Source organism: Miscanthus floridulus, chromosome 5 (genome assembly GCF_019320115.1).
Source record: "Miscanthus floridulus cultivar M001 chromosome 5, ASM1932011v1, whole genome shotgun sequence".
Classification (NCBI taxonomy): domain Eukaryota; kingdom Viridiplantae; phylum Streptophyta; class Magnoliopsida; order Poales; family Poaceae; genus Miscanthus; species Miscanthus floridulus.
Genome location: NC_089584.1, coordinates 29,317,897 through 29,333,509, shown reverse-complemented (window position 1 = coordinate 29,333,509; position 15,613 = coordinate 29,317,897). Strand labels below are relative to the sequence as shown.

Genomic DNA, 15,613 nt, shown 5'->3' with positions numbered 1-15,613 from the left:
GACATCCATGTACTAATGGTTAGTTCAAGCGGGACAATGGCATGGTCCTCCAAGGACTCAAGCCCCGCATCATCAACCGACTCAAAAAGTATGTCGGACGATGGATTGTAGAGGTTCCAGCAATCCTCTAGAGCTGAAGAATGACCCCAAACCAATCCACGGGGTTCACCACTTTCTTCCTAGCATACGGAGCCAAAGCAGTGTTGCCATCCGACCTCGATCAAGGCGCCCCAAGAGTAAAAGCCTTCGACCAAGACTGAGCCATAGAGGCTCAGCAAAACACGGTCGACCTGCTCAAGGAGGCGTGTGAAATGACCATCATCTGCTCTGCTTGTTACTAGCAAACTCTCCGCAGGTACCATGAAAGAAAAATCACGGGAAGGATCCTCGAGGTCGGTGATCTCGTACTCTAGAGGACCCAGTCAACCAAGGACAAACATAAGCTCTCTCCACTATGGAAAGGACCATACGCGGTGGATGAGGTGATCCGACCGAGCGCCTACCGGCTGAAGGACGACAATGGCAACGTTTTCACCAACACATGGAACATCAAACAGTTACGTCGTTTCTTTCCCTAAAGCTCGGTCTTACTGTTTATTTCCATTCAATGCTTGCTCCTACAGCACCCTAGCCTGAGCACTCTCAGCCTAGGTCACTCGGGGGCTCCATGGGTGTGCGATAGTACCCCCTTTTTTACTATCATGTAGTAACACCTTTCGCCCAAATGAAAGAGCATCCCGTTCCTTTGATTACCCTACGTAACTTGTGCTTTAGCCTCCCGACTGATCACACCCCACCATGACCTATGGTTACGAGCAGCTGAGCCTCACGGGCCACGCCCAGGTTCTTAAGGTTGCAGCCTATGGGTCAACGAGCAGGTGCGACAAAGAAAGGACAAAAAAACAAAGCTATGCATGGATAAAAACAAGGGCGGATGGGACAAGCTTCCCCTCACAAGTGATTTCATCACAAAACGAACTTAAAATATTCATGAATGTAAAACTGTTCACACGGGGGCTCCCCCATGAATTCATCTTTTACATAAACTGACTATTTCTACTCTAACTCTATTGTGGCCCCCGGCGGCGTCGGTCGACGGTGCGGCTAGTGAGGACCAAGGCAGCTCAGTTATGGTCGGGACGACGGCGCTCGGCTCAGCTGCGGTCGGGATGATGTTCGGCTCGGTTAGGGGCGAGACAACGCTCGCCTCCAACCCAGCCTCCACTGCCTTCGCAGGCTAGATGACGTATCCCCGGTGCACATCTATGACCATAGTCGAACAGTGAGCCTCCATCACCCACTACGCGGTGACCTGCTTAGCAACCACCTATGCGTGTGGCACCAAAATTTCCCCCAGCGCATGGATCTCATCTACGCTCCACCCTTGGGCATATCCTCTACAGATGGCTATGAAGTCTAGATCAGGGTAGTGGGTTGCCATCGAGGTCAGTACCCCGACGTCCCATAGAACATGCCATCGGAGATGAGTGTCCAAACTTCATTCGGGACCTCCGTTAGCTGGACGGCAGGCATACTGGTGCTCGGTCCTGACCCGAACACCTCAGAGACCACCACCTGCGCAATGGTGCGAAGCTGGTCGAGCTCTCCCTCGAGAGTGCATCGCTCCTCAAGGGACTAGGCTAGCACCTCCACGCTCCAACCGACCACCGCTTTGATCGTCTCCAGCTCTTGCTCCAGAAAGCCGATCTTTCTACCTAGTTCTAGAAACGGACGACAAATTTAAGAGCAAGGAAAAGAAAAATTCAAGGCATCAACCGAGAGAAGAACAGGTACGTACCGAGGTGGGCGCTTTTGAGAATGGAAAACCCTTCCTCTTGCTGGGTCACCCTCTCGAGCAGCCAAGTGTTTGACTCCTATGCCCCAAGCATCTGCCCCTAGAGCACGATGACCTCCCGCTCATCGTTCGATCGGGCCTTTCGCTCTGCATCTAGAGCCTCCAGGGACTTCTTGAGCACCGCCTCGGTCTTCGCCAAGTGGGCCTTTGCCACAACGAGTTTCTGCTCGGCAACAGTCGCCCACTCGACCGCACGTAGCTCCGCCGCCTGTGCTCCCATCACCTTGGCCGCCTAGTCTTGGGACTCATGGTGGGCGAACTCTAGCTCATGCCTGAGCTCATCGACCCACCACAATGCCACCACTTCTTGCTCCATCCAACCGTGCTCCTTCCGAAGAAACAGCGACTTGCGGATCGACATCATCTCCAGGTCCTGTGAGATAAGAAGCAGGTGTGCTAAGAAAACCGTTTAATTGCCAAGGAATCAAAGACAACACCAGGAATGCAGAAAACTTACATCTGCAATGTGTGGCAGGTCAATGGTCATGGCATGATGGACGAGCTCAACCCTCTCCAAGGCCTCCTTAAGCTTTGCCTTGGTAAGGGTGAGATCGGACTCCATCGATAGTCCTCTCTCCCCGAGCAGGTGCCAAAGCTTCACCTCCTCCTCGTCACAAAGGACAAACCGGGCCTTTCCCGACTTGCCAGGGCAAGGCCATACTAGCTCATGAGTCACCCCTGACCCACCAAAAGATCCAACCATCACAGTATCAAGCGACGATCGGATCATCACCAACTCCTAGGACAGCAGGATGGCTGGTGACTCCATCCGGGTGTCCTCCTCGCCGTCAAAGGGGATGTTTGCCACCAAGACTCCATGGCTCGCTGCTGGCTGCTCTACATCCAGCCTGGTCGTGGCTCCTCCAGACCCCTTTAGCTCTGACCAGGCGAGCGAACCATGCGCTCCTCTACCGGGCGAGACAGGGAGCCCAATTTCCCTCCTCTCCTCATCCGCGACTGGCGGGGGGGGGGGGGACCGCAAGAGTCACCTTCGACCTGGCCTCCACCATCACCACGGGGATCGCTGCCATCACGGCCGCCATCGTGCTCATGATCGGTCGGGAAGATGCAACCCCCATTAAGGAAGGTCGCGCCACCACCAGCCTGCTTCCCCCTTCGCTCATCGCAACCCGCCGTAGGCTGGGTCTCCACTCTTCTCACATGGGACATGGGGAGATCCCTAGTCCTGTCGGCTCTTGGCTGCTGCAAGAAACAAGGGGGCACAAGCACTGGTTAGTCACACTAAAAAACTCAACTATGAGAACAAAGGGAAGCATGAATACATACCCAGGCGAAAGTGGTAGAACCCTGAAGCCCAGACCGGCTGACGACGAGCCGACTAGACGAGGATCGCTCGGGGGTCATGACCCATGCCCCCTCGCATCAACTAAGGGAGGGGCAATCCGGCCGGTCCTCGATCGGCCCACGAATGGCCACGACCGCCAGCTCATGGCGAAACCACCAAAGCAACTATCGGGGCATCTCCCCGTTGGGGGTTGTGCACGTGCGTCGACCCCGAAGACACAGGGGAACGATCACGTCCCCCGACCGACCGGCGTGCTCCACCACACTCAGAGCAGGGGGCGCGAAGCCAATGATGCCTCCAAAGGGCACGGTGACCGCGCCCACTTCGCCTCTTGTTCAAGGGTGGCGCCTTCACTCGCGGCGTGCTTCCTCGACTCAGGAATGTCACTGCTCACCTCCATACCATGCCCGCCACTGACGGGCACAACCGTGGGCTTACAGCGCTCCACCAAGGTCACGGCAGTGCCCTTGTCTCCCTCATCCTCCGAGGAACTCGCATCATCACCCGTCTCCATGGGCTCCTCCAACTCGAGCTCCACCTCCATGTCGCTCCAACTCTCTCCACCACGGACCCGCCGGTTGATCTCTTTCTTCGTATCAAACCTCCTCTAGACCTTCTAGGTTTTCTTATTCCTCTTGGCAAGCGCGGCCTCCCTCTGGGCGGCTTGCTGAACCGTGCCTTCTGGCCCTCTCAGAAGATGCTGCCGGGATTTATAGCCCGCGAGTCCCTTCGAAATAGGCAACTCAAAATCAATCAAAACATCAAAACAAGAAGGAAAAGGTCACGGGAAAAAGCATACCAAATTGGATAGCTTCGCGACATGAAGAGGTCTAGGCGTCCCTTCGAGGGAGTCTTCATCCCTCAACTGCAGTGCCCGACCAAGATAACTCCAGACTTCATCTTTCGACAACTCCACCGGCGATGCGCGGTCGGGATCTGTTGGGCCAGAGTATTCCCACATCAGCTACGCCCTTTCCTCCAGCGGGGCAACCCGACGGCAGAAGAAGGTGTGGAAGACCCGCAACCCATCGAGGCCATTCCGCACGAGCTTCCAAAGCTCTGGCTCGATGATCCCTAGCTTTTTCTATTGACGAGAAGGACCCCATGTCCAACTTTCCCTCTTCTCTAGCCTCCCCCCGGTAAACATCGGGAACGACGCCTCCACCGGGTTCTTGATATAGAACCACTCGCCATGCCACCCCCAGTTGGAGTCACTAGGGGAGTACGTGGGGTAGACCGACGGCTTTGGCCTCTTCTACAAGGCAAACCCCCAACCGGTGTGGTTCTAGGCGGTTTCCCCTCGGACAGGGCTCGCCCGATGAAGACTCGCCGAAATAGATCCACATGCGGCTCCATCCCGAGGAAGGCCTCATAGACGGTGATGAATCCAACGATGTGCAGCACCCCAGTCGGGTTGAGGTGCTAAAACTCTAGGCCCCACTCGTTGAGGTGCCCACACAAGAACCAATGCATGGGGTACCCGAGGCTACGCTCGTGGAAGGCAAGCAAGGAGACAATGTTGTCAGCCTAGGGTTGCGGAAGCAGCCCCTTCACGGTGAAGTCGACCAGCATGGCCTCATCCACATTGGAAGGCCTCCAGTTCGACATCACACCTTAGATTTACGAACGAATCTGTGAGTTTTTCCTCTCCCTCACTTTGCCCTACTTTCTCCTAGAAACCGCCACGACACACGAACAGGCTTGGCAAAAAAGAAGGAAGGAGGAACGGCAGCGGTTGAAGAAAGGTGAAAAAATGGGAGGAAAACCCTCTCCCTTTCCCCTATTTAATGTGGAAACACGTGCGGCGGGACGTGGCCATAGCTGATGGGACGCGGCCTGCCCGATAGAACATCGCCTGGCTAATGGGATGTGGCCTGGACAGGGCCCACCACTACCACAACCCAGGCATGGGAAACGAGGCACAACCGCACACAAACGACCCTCCGCCTTCCTAGGCAGGGTTTAGAGGGGCCTACCGATGGAATCTCCATCGAGGAGAGGCCAGCGGGTCACCCGAGTCGATAGGACGGCTCGGGTAGCTACCGAGAGATAGGTAAGAAGTAGTGGGATGCCCCATGCAGGTTATGCCGACTACGTCACGAACGATGGACCCGGATTCCACTCGGACATATCCGATAGGAGCTCCCCGAACCCATCACTCCAACCATCGAGGTAACTTTACCAACCCCCGCTTTACTTTTCTAGTGCATGACCATTCATTCATCCATTCTCATGCATGCATTCATACATTCAGTCATATATTCATCCATGCATTCATCCCATACATCCAAGCATTGCATATGCAATTGTTGCTTCACAACGCTTTGCGTTCATCACGAAGCGGTAGTCGTCTCATTCGATATGAGTGGTGACCGACCGGGGTTCGAAGGCCAGCCCGCGAAGGGCTCAAGGCCGCCTTGCGTCAAACAGAGCCAGGCTAGAAAACGCAGATGAGCCCCAGCGGCCCTCACCTGACCCGCTCAAGAGCGGACAGGGTTATCTCAACATTCTCGTTCGATCCTGACCTCGAACCATTCCCATAGAATCTCCATCGAGGCGAGGCCATCGGGCCACCTGAGTCACTCTCCGGAACGACTTGGGCATCTATCGGGAGCGCGGGTTAAGGAGAAGTGGAGTGCCACATGAGGGCTATGCCGACCCTGTCACAAACGACGGACCTGGATTTCACTCGGACATGCCCGTTAGCGAGCTCACCGAAGCCCGCCACTCGAGCCATCGAGGCAAGAGGCGTCAGCTCAACCCCTTCGGCTGCGGAAACCACGAACGGGGTGACACAGGAAATCATGCGAACGACCCCGACCGACCCCTAGTGGCTCGGGGGCACGAGCCGCTAGATCCTGACTCAGGAACCCGACCTACCACACAGGTTGCGGTCGGAACGGACATGGGCGAACACCCCGACCGGAAGAGACACAAGAGTCTGCAGCCCAAAAAAGAGTACCAAGGTGCTCAGCCTCCAACCGACTCCCCAGTCGGCCGTAGGCTCAGGGGCTACACCCACCGGGTGCGCTCGCGCGCACTCGGCGGAAAATGGATTACCAGCGAGTCTCCTCCTCAGGGGCTAGGTGCCTATGTCTGCATGGCGTGCCTCCGCGGCCTTCACCAGTCCCCTCCTCAGGGGTTGGGTGCCAATATCCCTCTGGCGTGCCTTCGCGGCCTTCGCTAGTCCTCCCCACGGAGGCAGGGCGCCCGTATCCACTCTGCGCGCCTCCGCGGCCTTTGCCAGTCCTCCACATGGAGGCTGGGCGTCTAAATCTTACTCGGTTACCCTACGCGGTACAACAAACCAAGGAGGAAAAATACCAAACTTCCAATAACACACCGCCTCCACGGCACAATGGGAACATGAATTACAAAGGAAATACAAGCTTTCATTAAGCTAAAAACACAAGCTCCTGGTTTTTACAATATCACGCAATTGCTAGAAGATGTACTAAAAGCACCGATTATTATGGAATTCTTATAGATGAGATCTTCTCTGTTCTTCATGTTACTCAAAGGATCGCTATTGAAATGTTCAGAATTCCAATACAAGGAAGCATTGTCCAAGGCACGAAGCTGTTGTCTATGTTCAGGCGACTAGCTAGGCTCATGAAAAAAAGTAAAGGCCATCTCATCTCCCTCAATTATTTATAAGTCCAATTTGCCTCCCTCAATCAGGAAACTAGATTTTTAGACTCATCTAACATTTGAAACCATCCAATTAATTTACCTCTATGAATAGTTTTGAAGCGGTTTTGGTTGATATGATGCCACGTTAGTCGTCCTACATGGCGCCATGTCATTCAGGAATCTAGAATTTGTCCCCAAAAAAAAAGTTGTAGAAATAATTTTAAAAAAATATCCAAGTATTGTTTTTCAGTAAATATGCATTTAAAAATACTAATCTTATTTAATATTAAAAATCTATAGAAATTTTGTTTTAACTCGGAAAATATAAAACTAGTTTCGTATTTTTACTAAAATCATGCTATATTTTCTGTGAATTATGCACCATAATATAGAGCATGATTTTACAAAACGCATCAAGTCTGACATCCTGAGCATGTCTAAACTGTCTTTCTGCTCGATCATGTGCTTTGGGTAAGTACGCAAACCTACGATGATGACATCGCGTCCATCTAGATGTTGCTTGCTAAGTCGCAGACGTTGGATTGAGAATCTAAGAAGTCGCATGTCGGCTGCTGCTGATGTCCAATGAGTCTGCTCAAGTCATCGTCGTGTGATGTCCTCTGGAGAGGATAGTGCTGCTACAAAGTTAAACCACATGGTAGATGTTGTTAATATGTAATCAGAACTTGAATAATTTTTTTTTGTTTTAAATTTTTCGTGCATGTCTCGACATATAAGCAATGCATTTGTTGGGCTGGGAAAAGCAGTTTGGATAGCAGGTTGTCGAATCCTCACGTCCTAGTCCTCAGCACCGACGACAACCGTGTGACACAATATAGATGGATTGTGGAGTGTGGGCTAACTGAAAGCCTAGCTCACCGTCGCCCCCTTTCGTCTTCCCCACCGAGCCCACCCGTCCAGCATGTCCACGAATCTTCTCCAAGCTCCTCGGACTACATCTACTTGCATGTCCATTCCAGATTTCTACCCTGGTTCCAGATACCAGGTTCAGTGATGGCCTGATGGGATGACTGAAATTGAAAGACACACGGAAGGCCACCTACGTTACCACAAGTGCGTGATGACCTCGCAGTCGTTGCTAGCCCTGAACATGTGTCCGGTGGCGGACAGCCAGCCTCTGAGGTCTTGTTGGATGTAGATCTTGCCGCTGACCCGGACGATGACGGAGATGAACGGACTGTTCCTTGCTAATTGTCGGCCGGGTCGATGATGGCAAGGCTCTGGTAGGAGAGGTAGCAGCCGACCACTTGCCGCATGCCGATCATCTCGTGGCGCAGAAATGTTAGCAACCTCAATCACTTCTCCAATAACAAGCAGCAAGCAGGGGAGTAGGTGCTAGAGGAAAGACACTAGGAGGTTCTAGAAGATACGAGAAGATACTAGAAGCAAGAGATCTGGGTACATGAGAGGACTAGAAGAGAAAGAGGAACAGTAGACTAGAGAAGAGATGTGTGTCCTGAATAATCTTCCCCCTCTTTGATGCGCCTACTAGTGCTGCTACTTTTGTATTGTACTTGGGCCTTGTCGAGAGCAACTGCTGGCCGAGATGTATGTCTGGTTGCCTGAAGGAAATAATCTTCCCCCTCCTCGATGCTCCACTGCTGCAACTTTTTTTTAAGAATTACACAGTACAACGTAGATACGGACAACATACATGCGCACTTATCTCTATGAACATACGTACGTAAACTCTACCCCTATGAGCACCTCCGAAGGACTGAGCCGGTAGATCTCGAGATTCACGAAGTCACCACAGGCGCCTCGCCGTCGATAGGGACATCACCTACCACTGAAAACATAGCGCCGTTAAATCCTGGAATAAATCCAGAAAAATACGAGCACTCGTGCCAAGTTGAGGACTTAAACCCGGATGAGCAGGTTCTACCACAAAGAGCCTAACCAACTGATGTATTGGCCACGTTCACTTCGCTGCAAAAACAAACCGAAACATTGTTCCGGTTAATTTGTTGTGAGAAAAAAATATTGTTCCGACTAAAAACTCAAGCTGAAAAATACGGATTATAAGAGAAACAAACCGGCCATTCTATTTGGCCCACGATTGGAACCGGCGGTGGGTGGGCAGGTGGGTCACGTTTCCCTCAAACCAAACACATGTTACAACTTCAATGCAGTACGAAGGCATTAACACTCTGTGAGAAGTGAAGATCTTCAAAATTTTGATCAGAGCCAGAGACGAATTTTATTTAGATCATATATTTGTATGGTGACACTCGCAACCGCATTTGACATAAAAATAACTCAGAAGCCTATAATGGCTCGTTGAGATTTTTCTTATACATACATATCAGAACTTGCTAAAGAACTCGCAGATGTGATCAGAGACCTCGTTAGGCTTCTCCTGGTTGATGAAGTGGCTCACTCCCTCCATAATAACCACGTCCTCTAGATTTGGCACGCTTGCCTTCAAGCCACCCTTGTGAATGTAGTCTTGTACCCCCGGGGCGTTGTATGTAATGTCTAGGTCCCCAACAATGAATTTTCGACGGTACTTTTATCTGAGCTCCAGTCCATGGTGCAGAAAGCTCCCAACTCCTGCATGAACACAAGATGGATCTCGTGAGACCTTACAAATAACTCTGTCAGCTCTAAATAAAGCCTTTGTACATAAAGATTGAATTTACATTGATTGGCACCAAATGAAATCTAGTTCAGAACGTACAACTTATATCTGTCATTAATTCCTCTCATTTTCAAACATTATACTAGCTCCGTCTCAGAAAACTTGAGATTCTAGTTATTCTATAAGACTTTTAAGTCAAACTATCTTACATTTAACCAAGTCTAAGACAATATTTATATCACCAAATAAGTATGACACGGAACATGTTTTCATATTATACCTACTTGGTGTTCTAAATGTTGACAATCTTCTCTATATATAAGATTGGTCAAACTTGAAAAGTTTTGCTTCAGACAAAGCTAAAACGGCATGTTTCTTGGAACAGAGGTAGTATAAGCGACCCCCACCCCACACACACCCAAGCCCCGTGAAAAAAGGTGTAAATTCAAAATGAAATCAACTTGAACATTTGAAAGAACAAACAACAGTAAAATCATAAAGGTACGAACTACAGTACCAAATAAATAGCATTGGTCTAATCAAACATAAACTGAGAGTTTCAGTTATCCCATGGCAAATACAAAATGGGAAATTGTTGAATGGCAAATGGTTGATAGCATCAATAAAGAAGTAAATTGGAAAATCAAAATTGTTGACTGACCATAAGACACATACCTGTCCATGCATCTGTAGTAGTTAAGTCCTCCAGTAAAGCCTGTTTTCGCAAATTTTTCGGCATAGTAGGAAATATCTTCCTCTGATAGCCATGGAGGACAAGTTCCATCTGAATCAAGAGAGTCAAAGAAGCTCTTGTCCTTAGGTAGAATAAGAGGAGCTGGCTTGCGCATGCCGAATGTCTTCTTAAACGCATACTTGATGTCGTATAGAGCGAATTCAGCTTCAGCAACACCAGGTTCCTGTATGCATCCTTATGTAATTCAAATGTGCAGCATTTTTCAAAAAAGAAAAAAACATGTCTAAAGGGACATTGATATGCACAAAATATATCATATATATAGAATTAAAAATAGCTAGCTCCACACAACCACGCTATGGAACTGTGACAAAGTAGATGATTTCAATACAATGACATCCAAGAGTTATTATTCCCTTGAAGATTTAAATCAACTAAAATCAGTGAGACAATCTGAATAGTTAGGTAAGTTTTACAGCTCTAAAAGACCTGGTGCTGCATGCTGATGTTCATTAATAGAGCTCCAAAGAAAACCTGATATTTCCTCTTCCAATAAACTATGCTTTTGTATGGACCCTTGCACAAAACTTTTTTCCCCTCCAACACATAGAAGAGCTGTGTATCATTATATTAAGAAGAAACCTTACACATAACTGTTACTGTGTTGATATTAATTTGTTGTAGGGAAACCTATTCTCTAAAAAAAGAAATCACGGGACTAATAAGTATTCAAGTTTCTATCAAATGAGCTGCTAACCTCCATATTTTAAATTAAAAGTTTCCAATTAGCATTTATTTCGTCACCCTTATCTATCTGCAACTGTGGATACTTCTAGCTGTTTATCATCACTCCCAGTCTTATCTGTGCGGGGTGCCAAATCCGATCCTTCCTTAGGAGAATCAAATTGAGGCACCCAGTAATCATTCCAGCATCCATCGAACCAATCTGCCAAATTAACGAGTCAACGAAAAGTGCCAAACGCCCGAACCAATGGTTATCAGGGATTCAGGGCAGAGGACGGAACATGGCTACTCATCATAAATAAAGACCATTGATTGATCCTGCCTGCCGATAGGAGACTGCAATAGCAGTATGCAATGGGAATGGAAGCAGAGTACTGCACTTGTTTACCTGGAAGCGGCACATGTAGTGGTCTTCGCCGCAGGCAGCTCTGATGGTCTGGAGCGGGCTCATCTCCGGCCGCCGCGGGTGGTACGCGACGCTGAGGTTCACGAGCGCCCGCACCAGGTCCGGCCGGAGCAGACACAGCTGCCACGCCACGATGGCGCCCCAGTCGTGCCCCACCACGAACACCTGCAGCGAGAAGACAACCCGATCAAAAAGAAAACGAAAAAAAGAAGTCAACGTCGCAGCTTCGTGCAACGAATCGAACGGATTGCTGCAGTAAAACCTGGGGCTGGCCGAGTTCGGAGATGAGCGCGACGAGGTCCCCGACGACATGGAAGGTGGTGTAACTGGACGCGTCGGGCGGGGAATCGGAGTCGCCGTAGCCGCGGAGGTCCGGAGCCACGGCGCGGTAGCCGCGCGCCGCCAGGGCGGCCATCTGGTGGCGCCAGCCGTACCAGAGGTCCGGGAAGCCGTGGAGGAGCAGCACCACGGGGGCGCCGCCCTCCTCGGGCCCAGCCTCCGCCACGTGCAGGCGCACTCCGTTCGCCTCCACCGTCCGGTGCCGCACCCCCTCCACCGTGGCCGCCATCTATTGTCTGCTCACCGAGGCGTACTGGCTCAGGCACGGAGGCACCCGTCGCACACGCGCAAGCCGCCTGCTTTTGTAGAGGGGCCCGCCGGCTGCTGGCTTTGGAAACGCAGCTGGGGGATTTGGGGCGTGCGAGGCGGCCGAACGGATGGTGTCACTCGTTACGCTGCGATGAAGTAAGGAAAGCGCTCTGGCGGGAGTGCGCCTTCAAAGGAGAGAGACATCATTTCCTTTACATGTATTCCTGTGTGTCTATGATGAGTGGGGCCAATGGCCAGCCATAGTGTGTAAGAGCATCTCCAGAAGTAGCCCCTAAATCAGACCCCTATTTTCAATTTGGGTGCTCATCCCTATTTTTATTGGCCCAACATATTTTTTCCACTCCATTAGCAGCCCTCAAACAAAGCCCCCAAATCCATATCAGCAACCAATGACACAGGGACCCACGCGTCATTGAGCCAGACCTTTCTTCCCCCATCCTCTCCACTCACAGGGTAGGGAGGCGCGACGAAGCAGCGCGCTCGCGTGGCTAGGGCGGCGTGCCCGCGCGGTGGAGGGAGGCGTGGCCGAGCCGCTCCGGTGCAACGAAGCAGCGCACTCGCACGACGGAGCGGGACGGCCGCTCCGGGCGGTTGAGTAGCATGGCGCGGCTGGGGTCGGTTGTGTGGCAGAATCGCCCAAAATAACGCACTTACGGAGACGCTTGTCTTCCACCAGACACAAAGCACCCCGAAAGCAAGCTACATCGGGCGGGTTCCATCGAGCACATCCCAAGGGAGAGCCCGAATCATCCACATTTCCCCCAATGATCCAATAATGAGAACGAGTTACAATACTGTCGACAGAATATGCTCGGCAGTCCACCGAGGGGTATCCCGCGATGGTAGATTTGTCGGTGGGGATGCGCGTAATCAGGAACCGGATGGTGACACAAGGCGCAGAGACAGCGATTTAGACAGGTTCGGGCCGTCTGATCGATGTAATACCCTACGTCCTGTGTCTTTGGTGTATTGTATTGAATACATGATGTCGAGTAGATGACCCATGTCTCTCCTTATATACTCTAGAGGGGCAGGGTTACAAGTAAAGTATCCTATTTGGTACTATACAATGTCTTGCGGTGCACGCCGAGCAGCGCCGTGCACGCCTTGATCTTGTGGGTCAGGCCACCTCCGATGGTGCGGCCCATGTCTTGGGGGCCATACCCCCACAGTTAGTCCCCGAGCCTGACAGTAGGTGACGCAGTCACGTGGTGCCAGGGTTATAAAGTAGAAGACTAGCCGAGCAGGCAGCCAGTCCCAGGGCGTAGCCTCGAGATAAGAACAAGCACATTCACCGTAAGGTGAAGTGTGCCCACTTAGTCCTCGAGCCTGCTGAAAGATGAAGAATGAATCTTGTAGCAGGGTCAAAGAAGTCTAAAAGCTTGTCGACGTCGTCTGACATGCGCGTATCAAGACCCCAGACGTGCTGCCCAAGATCAGCACCCTGATCCGAACAGCATGGAGCAGCTTGATAGCACACCGACGAGACGTAGCAAGATTTGAGCAACAAGGGAGTCCCCGGTGTCGCTGGCGATGACCGAGCACCGAGGAGCGAGGAGTCTCTGGCGTCGCTGGCGATGACCGAGCACCGAGGAGCGAGGAGTCCCCGGCGTCGCTGGCGATGTCCGAGCACCGAGGAGCGAGGAGTCCCCGGCGTCGTTGGCGATGTCCGAGCACCGAGGAGCGAGGAGTCCCCGGCGTCGCTAGCGATGACCGAGCACCGAGGAGCGAGGAGTCCCCGACGTCGTAGGCGATGACCGAGAACCGAGGAGCGAGGAGTCCTCAGCGTCGCTGGCGATGACCGAGCACCGAGGAGCGAGGAGTCCCTGGCGTCGGCAGCGATGACCGAGCACCGAGGAGCGAGGAGTCCCCGGTGTCGCTGGCGATGACCGAGCACCGAGGAGTAAGGAGTCCCAGGTGTCGCTGGTGACAACCAAGCACCGAGGAGCAAGTGAGTCCCCGGCATCGGCGGCGATGACCGAGCACCGAGGAGCGAGGAGCGAGGAGTCCCCGGCGTCGCTGGCGATGACCGAGCATCGAGGAGCGAGGAGTCCCCGGCGTCACTGGCGATGACCAAGCACCGAGGAGCGAGGAGTCCCCGGCGTCGCTGGCAATGACCGAGCACCGAGGAGCGAGGAGTCCCCGGCGTCGCTGGCGATGTCCAAGCACCGAGGAGTGAGGAGTCCCCGGCGTCGCCGGCGATGATCGACCACCGAGGAGTCCCCGGCGTCGCCGGTGATGACCGAGCACCGAGGAGCGAGGAGTCCCCGGCATAGGCGGCGATGTCCGAGCACCGAGGAGCGAGGAGTCCTCGGTGTCACTGGCGATGACCAAGCACCGAGGAGCGAGGAGTACCCGGCGTAGGCGGCGAGGTCCGAGCACCGAGGAGTCCTCAGCGTAGGCGGCGAGGTCCGAGCACCGAGGAGTCCCCGGCATAGGCGGCGAGGTCCGAGCACCGACGTAGCTGACGACGTTCGTGCAGTGAAGTGTGCCCACTTAGTGCTCGAGTACGAAGAATCCAAGGGCCGAGGAGTAACCGATGTAACTGGCGATGAAGCACGAGCGACGAACATTCTGGTCGACTGGTCGGCGGCAAAGTGAACATTGAGTAGAAGTGACCGGCGAACAGTCCGATCAACTGGTCGGCGACGGAGTCCATGAACCAAGCGGTCCGACCAGTTGATCGGTGGAGAAGCCCAAGCACCAGGTGGTCCAATCACCTAGACGATGATCCTGCAATACAAATATGTAGAACGGGTAGTACATGATGTACAAATAAAGAAACTCTGGAGAAAAATCAGCAATGGTGATGAAACGGCGTATGTAGTTCGGTGATCAGTTGGCGAGAAAATATATTTATGTTTAATATAAATCGCCCGAATAGTTAGTGTGTAGCTGAGTCTCCAGCCCTAGCTAGCCCATAATCCATAACGTCGAGCGCAGAGCCCGTGCACGTGTAGGAGGAACAGGCGTGACCAAGGAGCCGCTGCCGACCGCCCATAACGCAGAGCGCGGAGCCTATGGCAGAACCTCCTAAATTATAGGACCCACATGCACTTGTCACTGTCCAACGACCTTTGACAACAATGCATATGTTCCTGGTAACTTAAGAAGTCTGTCGGGTGTCCTCGGGGAACCCCGAATCATCCACGATTTCCGAGCAGGATCACGTTACAGAGTCATTGCAGTATTACAACATTTATTCAAATATCTATACCAGAGTAAAAACAGCGGAAGTCTTACAATAACATAATTTTCAAAACAGTGGTTTCAAACCTCACAAACTAAGTTCGATAATTATTACAAACCATAGTAGTAGTGGAGTGGCATTATAATATAATACAAAACACACAAGGAGATTGCCCTGCCTAAGGGCCACATATTTACTTCTCATCGTCATCACAAGGTACAACTGTCATGCAGCACGATCCACAACAGATCTGCTCATGAGGCTCACCTGCAACAAGGGTCATCGAACCCTGAGTACAAAAGTACTCAACAAGACTTAACCGAAATAAAACTGATAGAACTCAGGAATGCAGGCTCAAGGATTCAAGGTATGGTTTTAGCAATAATCAAAGTTATTTTGCGTAAAAGCTCTTTAACAAAATTCTTTATTTCAACAATTTAAACTTCATAAAATCATATACAAAGATGACACGATCCGTAATGAGACCATGAAACTTCATATCCAACACCTTCATCAACCATTCTCAAATTCCAGTTATTAATACTACGATGATGAACAGTGAGTTGAGTCTCCA

The 15,613-nt window shown here is 51.6% G+C and overlaps 1 pseudogene; it reads right to left on the bottom strand.

Moving 5' to 3' along the window:
- Positions 1-8,981: 8,981 nt before the first annotated feature.
- On the bottom strand, positions 8,982-11,918 carry LOC136451868 (uncharacterized; annotated as a pseudogene).
- Between the last annotated feature and the right edge of the window lie 3,695 nt (positions 11,919-15,613).